At 45.0% G+C, this 10760-nt stretch overlaps 1 protein-coding gene across 7 annotated transcripts in view; it reads right to left on the bottom strand.

Annotated features, from left to right (window-relative positions):
- MYO6 (myosin VI) overlaps nucleotides 1–10339 on the bottom strand; it is a 107136-nt gene extending 96797 nt beyond the window's left edge. For 4 of the 7 annotated variants that reach the window (XM_063637859.1, XM_063637858.1, XM_063637857.1 and 1 more), the window contains exon 1: nucleotides 7625–7712. The gene's annotated coding sequence lies outside the window, so the exon portion shown is untranslated. Of the gene's footprint in view, nucleotides 1–7624; nucleotides 7713–8023; nucleotides 8725–10147 lie in introns of those variants that run through there. The other 3 variants (XM_063637860.1, XM_063637855.1, XM_055274213.2) reach the window with 3 other exon arrangements.
- Nucleotides 10340–10760: the final 421 nt, after the last annotated feature.

The raw sequence follows: 10760 nt of genomic DNA on the forward strand, positions 1-10760 counted from the left end.
ACAGAAGAATGAATAAAGAAAACATGGTGCATATATACAGTGGAGTATTATTCAGCCATGAAAAAGAAAGATCCTGTCATTTACAACAACATGGATGGAACTGGAGGTCATCACATTAAATGAAACACATCAGGCAGAGAAAGGAAAACTTCACGTTCTCACGTATCTGCGGGAGCTAAAAAAAAAAAAAAAAAACTGAAACAATTGAACTCATGAAGATAGGGAGTAGAATGATAATTGAGGCTGGGAAGGTAGTGGGATGGAGAGTAGGGATGGTTAATGGGTACAAAAATATAGTTAGAATGAATAAAATCTAGTACTTGATAGCACAAGAGGGTGACTACAGTCAATAGTAACTTACTGTCATTTAAAAATAACTAAAATAGTATACTTGGATCATTGTGGCACAAAGAAAGAATAAATCCTTGAGTTGCTGGGTACTTCATTTACCCCAATGTGATTATGGCACACTGTACGCCTGTATCAAAATATCTCATGTACCCCATAATATATACACCTACTATGTATCAACACACACAAAAAATTAATTTTAAAAAAAAGCACTTTGAGAAGCCAAAGTGGCAGGATCACTTGATCCTAGGAGTTCAAGACCAGCCTGAACAACACAGCAAGACTCCACCTCTACAAAAATCAAAAATTTTAAATATTAGCCAGGAATGATGGCATAGCCCTGTAGTCCTGGCTACTCAGGAGGCTGAGAAAGGAGGATGACTTGAATCCAGGAGTTCAAAGTTGCAGTAAGCTATCATTGTGCCACTGCTCTCCAGCCTGGGAGACAGAGTAAGACCTTGTCTCTGAAAAAAAAAAAAAAAAAAACAACAACCTAGGCTTGAAACTCAGCTCCACCACTTTCTGACAAGCTCTTAAGTAAGTTATTTAACCTCTTCGATTTTTATCTTTGTCCTTATCCATATGGTGGGATATCACTTACCTTTCAGAACTGCTGTGAGGATTAAGTGACATAAAACTGAGCTCACTGTTCTACTGGCACCCAAAAGATACTAGTCATACCCCTCCCCCTTTCCCCTTTCCTTCCCCACTATATCCCTTGTTTGAAGCCACCAGTCAGTTTCAAGACAATAGTCGTGGTAATTTTAAATACAAACAGAAATTACAGAATAGACAGGAGGGATCATTTAGGGAAAATTACCTGAAGTCACTGTGTGTAAAACTTGTGACAGTGAAAAAAAAGAAAAGAAAAATCACAGCAAAGCAAAACTCCCAAAGTCCAAAAAAGAATGGCAAATTAAACTTCGAACTACTTTCCTATTTTCAACTGTTAGCTATGACTTCCCAGTTAAGGTAACAAATTTAAAGGCACACAGCTAACATTGCTCCATCAAAGCCCTATATCTACAGTACAGGGATTCTATACAAATACATCAGCCCATGAGGATGGAGAGAAGCAAAAAGGAGAAAACAGAAGCATTTTCTAATTTGGAAAGCAAACGGTTGAGAGGCAATCAACAGCAATCACAAGAGAGCTGAATTCCAAGGCATGAATTCGAAAACATGAAAACCAACCCAAATTATACTACAGAATCCTCAAAAGATACAAGAAATTCAGTACAAGGTTCCAGAACAAGGGTGAAAAGAAATCTAAAATAAGGAAAACTAGGTGAAAGTTTTTTGAGAAAGAGATTTCCTAACACCAACCACACAAACTCCATATTGATGGAAAAACTGCCCCCCCACCCCAATCCCCACCACCCCTACCAAGAGAAGTCTAGAGCCTGTTCTCTGGAGAAGACTCTGGAATGAGAAACACCAAAAACAATTACGAGTACGCCAAAAAAAGAAAAAAGAAACTGCTTAGGAGATAGGGTCTCACTTTTTTACCCAGGCTGGAGTGCAATGGCACAATCATAGCTCACTGCAGCCTGGAACTCCTGGGCTCAGGCAATCCTCCCACCTCAGCCTTCTGAGTAACTGGGATTACAGGCATAAGCCACTGCACCTGGCCGAGACTCTCTCCTTGACCAATCAACTTTAATTAGGCTCCTCTGAGGCCTCTCCTCAACTAGGCCTCAACCTTGGCCTTAACTCCGTTCTATCTCTGACAGGCCTGCACAGCCCAGTTTTAGCAAGAATCCTGCTAAATCAATTTAGATAGACTCCCTGACCCCGATACTTGATCCAGTTCCAATCCCCCACCTTTCATGTCATAAACCAAAAATAAAATCCTAAGCCCCTAACCAACTGAATGGGGATCCCTCTTGGATGGGGGAAACCCAGAGGAACTTGAAAAACTGAATTCCCAGCCAAGACAGGGAGGTCAGACATGCCTCATTATACCCTCCTCCCTTTTGGAATTTAGGCACAACTGACCAATATTAACATTAAAATAGAGATCATAAGACTGACAAAACAGATTCAGCAATAAGACACATTTCAACCTGACTCTGGTATAGCATCACATGCCAGATAGCAGACCCTGAAGGAAATCAAAATATTTTACCCCAAAATATATTTCTTTGACATATTTTGAAATGGCCCTGCAAAGCTATCCTTTGTGGGGGAAATTTGCACTGTAGAGAATTTCATAGTAATTAATGCAGCCAGGCATTTCCACGATGGATCTACGAGAGATTAACTATGGCTGACATCTTTTAAGGTATGAAAAGAGACATTTACCATCATTCTTTCTGTAGCCTGCTACCTATGAAGCTTCTCTACATAATAAGAACCTCAACATCTATGGATCTTTTTTTTGTTTTGAGACAGAGTCTCACTCTGTTGCCCAAGCTGGAGGGCAGTGGGGCAATCTGGGCTCACTGCAACCTCCACCTCCAGGGTTCAAGCAATTCTCCTGCCTCAGCCTCTAGAGTAGCTAGGACTACAGGCACCTGGCACAACGCCCAGCTAATTTTTGCTTTTTTTTTTAGTAGAGACAAGGTTTCATTATGTTAGCCAGACTGGTCTTGAACTCCTGACCTCAAGTGATCCACCTGGCTTGGCCTCCCAAAGTGCTGGGATTACAAGCCTCAGCCAGCACGCCCAGCTGACATCCCCCTTATCTTACCTTGAGCATTTCTTTCTACTGACTTCGAGTCTTTAGACAAAGCTTAACTCTTTCAACTGCCAATCAGAAAATCTTTGAATCCACCTATGACCCATAAGCTCCCCATTCCGCCATCCCCCCACTTCGAGATTTCCCAGGTTTCAGGCAGGGGCAGAATCAATATATACCTTCCATGTATTATGTCTTCGCCTGTAATTCCTGCCTTCCTAAAATGTATAAAACCAAATTATAACCCAGCCGCCTCACATACACTTTCTCAGGACTTCTTGAGACTGTTCATTGGGCCACAGTCATTCATATTGGCTCCAAATAAACCTCTTTAAATATTTTACAGTTTGCTTTTTCCATTAACACTCTAAGTCCTTGACCTGCCTTCAGCAAAAATCCTGTTAAGTCAGTATGGCAAGACTTTCTATGCCCTTGATGTCTCCATGAATAATTTTCCATCCACTGATCCACTCGCTCTGTTCCTTGGCTGTAAATCCTGTGAAAGGAAAAAAATCTTGGAACCCCAGAATCACTAAGCCAAGGAAAAAGTCAAGCTGGGGACTATGTCAGGCAGGGCTGCCTCCCATTTTATTCCTAAACAACATAGCTACAAACATTTTTTAAAAAGTTACATACCTCCCTCCCAATTTGCCCACATGGAAATTCCTTGTGGATGAAGGACAGCCAGAATTCAAAATCATCCCGCTGAGGCTCATGTGAGACAAATGCATATCTCATTGCTTCTTCTACCATATTGTTTCACTAAGCCAGACTAGGGCATAAGATTATTTCCTCTACCCTCCTCTCACATGTAAATTGTGTATTCTGTGAAAGGCTAATCAGAGACTCAAAAGAATGCAATAGTTTGTCTCTTATCTACCTATGATTTCGAAGTCCCCTCCCCCTGCCTTGAGTTTACCCACCTTTCCAGACGAAACCAATGTACATCTTACACAAATTAATTGATGTCTCATGTCTACCTAAAATATACAAAACCAAGTTGTGCCCTGACCACCTTGGGTACATGTCCTCAGAACCTCCTGTGGCTGTGTCACAGGTGCATCCTTAACCTTTCTAAATTGGTTTCAAAATAAACTTTCTAAATTGGTTGGGACCTGTCTCAGATATTCTGGGTTCACAATCCCCAGCTGTCTCTGCCACATTCAGGAGTTGAGGCCCATCTCTCCCCACTACTGCAATACCCCTTGATATGAAAGTACTGCTATGGACTGAATTTTGTTCCCCCCGAATTCATATGTTTAAGCCTTACAGGGCTTTCAGGAGGTAATTAAGATTAAGTGAGGTCGGAAGGGTAGGGTTCTAATCAGATAGGATTGGTGGCCATATAATAAGAGGAAGAGAGAGAAATAGATCTCTCTCCAAGTACCTGCACCATGGAAAGGCCAAGTGAACACACAGAGAAAAGGCAGCCATCTACAAGCCAGGAAAAGTGCTCTTATCAGAACCTAACCACGGTAACACACTGACCTCAGATATCCAGGTTACAAAACTGTGAAAAAAATAAATTTCTGTTGTCAGAATACAAATGTTTGTGGTATTTTATTATGGCAGCCTGAGCAGTCTACACTTCTAGCAGACTAATACCACCCCTACCACAAGAGTCCTTGAATAAAGTATTCCTTGCTGTTTTAACAAGCGTCCGAATAATTTTTCTTTAACAACAACATAATAGAAATGAAATATTCACTCGAAGCTATAGAAGATAAAGACGAGGCAACCTTTCAGAGTTAAGATAAAATGAAAGAGTGTCAGAGGCGTGTGAACCACAGCAACTCCATCTTGAATAGGAGGTGGGTAAAATAAGGCTAAAACCTACTGGTTTTTAGACATTTAAGGCATTCCAGGTCACAAGATGAGAGAGGAGGTCAGCACAAGACACAGGTCATAAAGACCCTGCTGATAAAATGGGCTGCAGTAAAGAAGCTGGCTAAAACCCATCAAAACCAAGATGGCAACAAGAGAGACCTCTGGTAGTATAATCAAGAAATAAACATAAAAATGGGCAAAATTTCTTTCACAGATGTTAAAGTATCAGAATATAATAGCAAGATATTCATCCCAGGTGATTTAAATATTCCATATGCTGTGACTAATCTTGTTTATTATCCAGTGATACACTCAGAAGTTACCTAGTTTTGTAATTTGTGCTAGGTTTAAGAGTTTTTTTCCACCGGGTGCAGTGGCTCATGCCTGTAATCCCAGAACTTTGGGAGGCCAAGCTGGAGAGATTGCTTGAGCCCAAGAGTTCAAGACCAGCCTGGGCAACAAAGTGAGATCCCTGTCTCTACAAAAAATACAAAAACCAGCTGGGTGAAGTGGTGCATGCCTGTGGTCCCAGCTGGCGTGGCTGGGAGGCCGAAGTGGAAGGATCACTTCAGCCTGGGATGTTGAGGCTAGTGAGTCATGATCACACCACTACACTCCAGCCTGGGTGACAGAGCGAGACTCTGTCTCAAAAAAAAAAAAATCCTTTTTTTTAATGAGACTGAGTCTCGCTCTGTCACCCAGACTAGAGTCCAGTGGCGTGGTCTCGGCTCACTGCAACCTCCGCCTCCTGGGTTAAAGCAATTCTCCTGACTCAGCCTCTCAAGTAGCTGGGATTACAGGCACAAGCCACCATGCCCAGTCAAAGAAATGTTTTTAAAAGGTAAACATGCTTTTTACACAGAGTTAATTTTGTCTTCTGGTTAGTATTGCATTTAAATGACTCACTGAGAATCAGAGAGACAATCAAAAGAACCGGACATTTTCACTGAAATTTTTCATTTCTTGAATCAATTATAAAATATATTATTCTTTCTTAATTGACATATAAATTATGCAATAAGTATATTCAGATATTCTATAAGATGAGAATCAAAATTTTTTTTTTGAGACAAAGTCTTGCTCTGTTGCCCAGGCTGGAGTGCAATGGCGTGATCTCAGCTCACTGCAACCTCCACCTTCTAGGTTCAAGTGATTCTCCTGCCTCAGCCTCCTGAGTAGCTGGGATTACAGGCGCCCGCCACCACACCCAGCTAATTTTTGTATTTTTAGTAGAGACAGGGTTTCACCAGGTTGGCCAGGCTGGTCTTGAACTCATGACCTCAGTTGATCCACCCGCCTTGGCCTCCCAAAGTGCTGGGATTACAGACATGAGCCACTGTGCCCAGCCCTCAAATTATTTTTTCAAATTTCCAAGGGCCACTTTAACTTTCAACCCCACTCCACAACATGCTTTGAAGACAGTATTCTACTAAACTATCTCTGAAAATGCAAATACAAGTTTTCTCATTAAAAAAAAAAATTAAGCTCTCGCCACCACCTCTACATATCAATCTACATCTGTGCCCATACAGTCTTCCTTTCATTCTGTTAAGTCCAAATTATTCTTACTCCTATCTAAAACCAGTCGCTACTCACCCACCAGATCCTATTCCTTCTTAAGCCATGCAAGAACAACCCCTCCTCTCCTCTCCTCTCCTCCTCCTCTCCTCTTGCCCCTCTCTTTCCCTCCTCTCCCCCCTCTTCTCTTTCTCCCTCCTCTTCCCCTCCTCTCTTCTGTGAAGTACCTTGTGAAGAAGGTACTTGCTTCCCCTTCACTTTCTGCCATGATTGTAAATTTCCTGACACCTCCCCAGCCATACAAAACTGCGAGTCAATTAAACCTCTTCCCTTTATAAATGACCCAGTCTCGGCGAAGTTCTTTATAAAGTGTGAAAACAAAGTAATACATCTAGTCTTACGGCTTTAAACATTATCCATATGGCTAATCATGGCATCGGTGTTATTAATATGCTAATAATGCCCCAAGTGGCCAGTCACGGTGGCTCACACACCTGTAATGCCAGCATTTTGGAAGGCAGAGGCAGGTGGATAACTCGAGCTCAGGAGTTCGAGACCAACCTGGCCAACATGGGGAAATCCCATCTCTACTAAAAATACAAAAATTAGCCAGGTGTGGTGGCGTGCGCCTGCAATTCTGGCTATTCAGGTGGCTGACACGCGAGAACTGCTTGAACCTGAGGGACGGAGATTGTAGTGAGTCAAGATTGTGCCACTGCACTCCAGCCTGGGTAATGGAATGAGACCCTGTCTCAAAAAAATAGTAATAGTAAGGCCCCATTTTCTATCTCCAACTTATACCTCTCTCCTAACTCCAGACATCTAGAGCACATAGCCTATTCAATATCACTACTTAGGAAATCAACAGCCACCTCAAACTTTTCATATCCTAAACTGACCTCCTAGCTCCCCGTTTAAATTTGTTTCATTCATAGTTATCCTCTTCTTATTAAATGACAATTTCTTTTTCTTTTTTTGAGACAGGGTCTCACTCTGTCACCCAGGCTGGGTATTACTCCAGTAAGAAATCTGACATCTTAGCCTACTTCAGCTTAATCATAGCAAATATAAACCTTCCATCAGGCTTTGTGAAATACTGAAAATACATTAAGGACATCAGCTTGTAACTGAAGGCCCTTGAGATGGGAGCCTCAGTACTTCTCAGCAGCTCCCAGGTCCTGTCTCCTCTTAACTGTGTTGGGGAACACACTGTATGGTGCTTCTGAGTGACTATGTTGACTCATTTACCTTTGTTCAGCCGCATACCAATTCTGAATTTTCTTTTGTGAAAGTAAGGGCTCACTCTTATGACGGGACTGTCTGGGTAGAGTAGAGTCTGGAGGGGGGTTAAACCATGAAGTGAAATTATTACAAACGCATTCTATAAACATTTACTGAAGTCCCAATATGTGTCACGCATAGCACCAGAAAAAAAATATTTTTCATCCTAAACAAAAAAGAAAAGCACATTCTTTCTAAACAAAAAACAAAAGCACACATAGAAATAAGATCCTAGAAACTCCTAAAGTCATAAAGTTACCACCACTGCCATTAAAAGAATTGGAATTAATTATTGGGGAAGGAGAATAATTAAAGTGATAATATCCCAGGTACTCAAATGCCTGGGGGGAAACAGGAAATACTCACAGAAGCAGTGCTATGCTGTAACATGGGTATAGTCTATGAAGGGCGACAGGCTAGTCAGAGACGACACCTGTGGCAGCCAAGAGATCTTTATTGGAGAGGTAGGGGTCAGGTCGCACTGGGGAGAGAGAGAAGAGAAGAGAAGAGAGAGAAAAGAAGGGAGAGAGAGAGCCGCTGGTGTGCTGGGTTTTATATCCCTTGGGCCTACGTGGGGCGGGCCCAAGGGAAGGCGGGAGATGCTTCTTTCTGATTGGCCCTCCTTTGGCGGGTTCAGACAGTGCCCGGTCAAGGAGGGGAGAAGAACCCGGAACCGGCGCCATTAAGGTACCCCTGTTACCTAACATTCCTCCCTTTTTTGTTTCTTAAGAAGTGGGGAAATGGGCATTGTAGTTCGTCTGACTACTTCCTGCTGAGCGGGGGCGTCGTGGGGAGGGGTATGGGAGGACTGTGGGGGTTGTGTACGGGGCACAGCAGGAGCATAAGGCCAAGCAGTAGGGCGCTGTATGTGAACACCTCCTCAGTTGTGAAGTCCATGAATGTTCCTTGTAGCCAGCCAAGGGGCAGGGAGGGGTCCGTGATGAGCCAGCAGTCTTTGCGGGGATCGTCTAGGAACTGGTGGAACCGAGACATGGCGCTCAAAGTCTGTCTCTGGAGTCAGCCGCTTCTTCGCTGGTTGCTAGGAGTTGATACTGTCTAAGGAGAAGCTGGTTAAAGGTTTGGTTAGAGATGGATGAGACTTGCTGTCTCATGAATTTGAGAAGGCACGGAAGGAGAGCACAGGAGGACGCATGAGAGGGCCTAGAAATGGGAGGATCCAGGCTAGGAGGGGGTCTTTAGGGTGTCCCACAATGATGGGGACGAGTTGGCCCCTATTAGTTTCTTCCTAATGTTATGTAAGTTTTAATGTTTGTAAGAAGATGCAAGTACCACCTTTTTCAGCGGTGAGTAAATCTAGAGCTCAGCAGTTTGAAGTGTTACCCCTGCTAGGGATGTGATTTGACGTTGTAAAGCGGAATCTTGAGATCGGAAAACTGAGACACGCTGTAACCTAGGGAGGCAGCCCCTAGTCCTGAGCCTAGTAGGGAGGTGGTGAGGGATAGCCCGAGAATGAATGGTAGGAAAACTGCTCTCTTGTGTCAGTGTGCTGATGAGCCTTCAGAGAAGGGTAATAGGGTGAGTTGGGGAAAGAGAGTGACGGGAACACAGGGGCCACCAGTGGAAGAGTTGATAGACTTGTGTAGGGAGCCATTGCACCAGCCTTCGGGGCCTGGGAAGTTTGGAGGAGCAGTGGTGTAGGTGCAGTTGGTGGGGGGCGGGCAGGCGCCACTGGGAGGGGCGTCTGGTTGATCTGGGCCGGAGGCCGGAAGGCGGGGCAGAGGGTGGTGGTATGGGGGGGGCTCGTCGGTTGGGTTGAAGTCGGGGGCAGAGGGAGGGGTTGGTAGTTTAAGAGCGGCAAGGAGCTGTTGGGGTTCGCAAGGGAGCCAGAGGTTAGGTGTGTCCCGTAGGAGGAAGAAGCCGTGAATATATGGGATCTCTACCCATTTTCCTGTTCGCATGCAATAGTTGTAGAGATCCCGAAGAAGATCAGGATCGAGAGAGCCATAAGGAGGCCATTTGTTTTGGTTGTCTAGGGGATAGGTGGGCCAGTTTTGAGTGCACAATTTAATTAGGTGTTTTGGTTTGATGTCTGAGGCGAGGCCAAGGGCCGACAAATTATTTAAAAGACATTGTAGCGGGGAGTCGGCCGGCAGGGATGCAGAGCCTCCCATAAGAGAGGAAGGAATTGACGGCGACGAGCTAGGCAGGGCGCCCCCTGCTGGCTGCTTGCCGCGGAGCGAGTCAGAGCCTCCGGATCCATCGTCACCGAAACAGAAGGACTGAGGAGCCTCTGAGAGGCGGGAGGCCGTGGGTCACCTGGTACCAGGATTTTAACGAGCGAAGGAGAGGGGCCCAGGCCAGAGACGCGAGGAGGAGAGGGAGAAAACCCCGTTCCCTGCAGGCTGAGGCGGAAGTGAATGATAGGGGCCTACCACTGCCGTAAGGGCGTCCGGCAAAATGTGTCCATCACGGGAGCGGCTAGGGTCTGGCGATTGGCCCGAGAGGTAGGCCCGGGAGGGGAAAACTTACCGAGATGAGGCCGGTGGTGGGCGAAGAGCTCGGTGAACAGGAAAATGGGTGAAGGCTGGCCGGAGGTCTAGACTGAGCCTGGGAAGGGGATCGGGGTCCCACCTAAAGGTGGGGAATCCCGATCCCAGTCACGGCACCAAAATGAAGGGCGACAGGCTAGTCAGAGACGACACCTGTGGCAGCCAAGAGATCTCTATTGGAGAGGTAGAGGTCAGGTCGTGCGGGGGAGAGAGAGGGGAGGGGAGGGGAGGGGAGGGGAGGGGAGAGGAGAGGGAGAGCTGCTAGTGTGCTGGGTTTTATATCCCTTGGGCCTACGTGGGGCGGGCCCAAGGGATGGCGGGAGATGCTTCTTCCTGATTGGCCCTCCTTTGGCGGGTTCAGACAGTGCCCGGTCAAGGAGGGGAGAAGAATCCGGAACCGGCGCCATTAAGGTACCCCCGTTACCTAACAGTCTACACCTACTCTCTCCTTCCTCATTTTTTCCCCATTTGAGAACGCTAACTTAGGCCCAAAAAACAAGCAAAAATCAAGAAACAAGAGCTATCTTGTTTCATTTCATTCCTTGAAATGAAGGTTCAAACTCTAGGCTACACACAAACCCTACCTTGTAGTA

The sequence above is a fragment of the Symphalangus syndactylus genome, chromosome 4 (assembly GCF_028878055.3).
Source record: "Symphalangus syndactylus isolate Jambi chromosome 4, NHGRI_mSymSyn1-v2.1_pri, whole genome shotgun sequence".
Lineage (NCBI taxonomy): Eukaryota > Metazoa > Chordata > Mammalia > Primates > Hylobatidae > Symphalangus > Symphalangus syndactylus.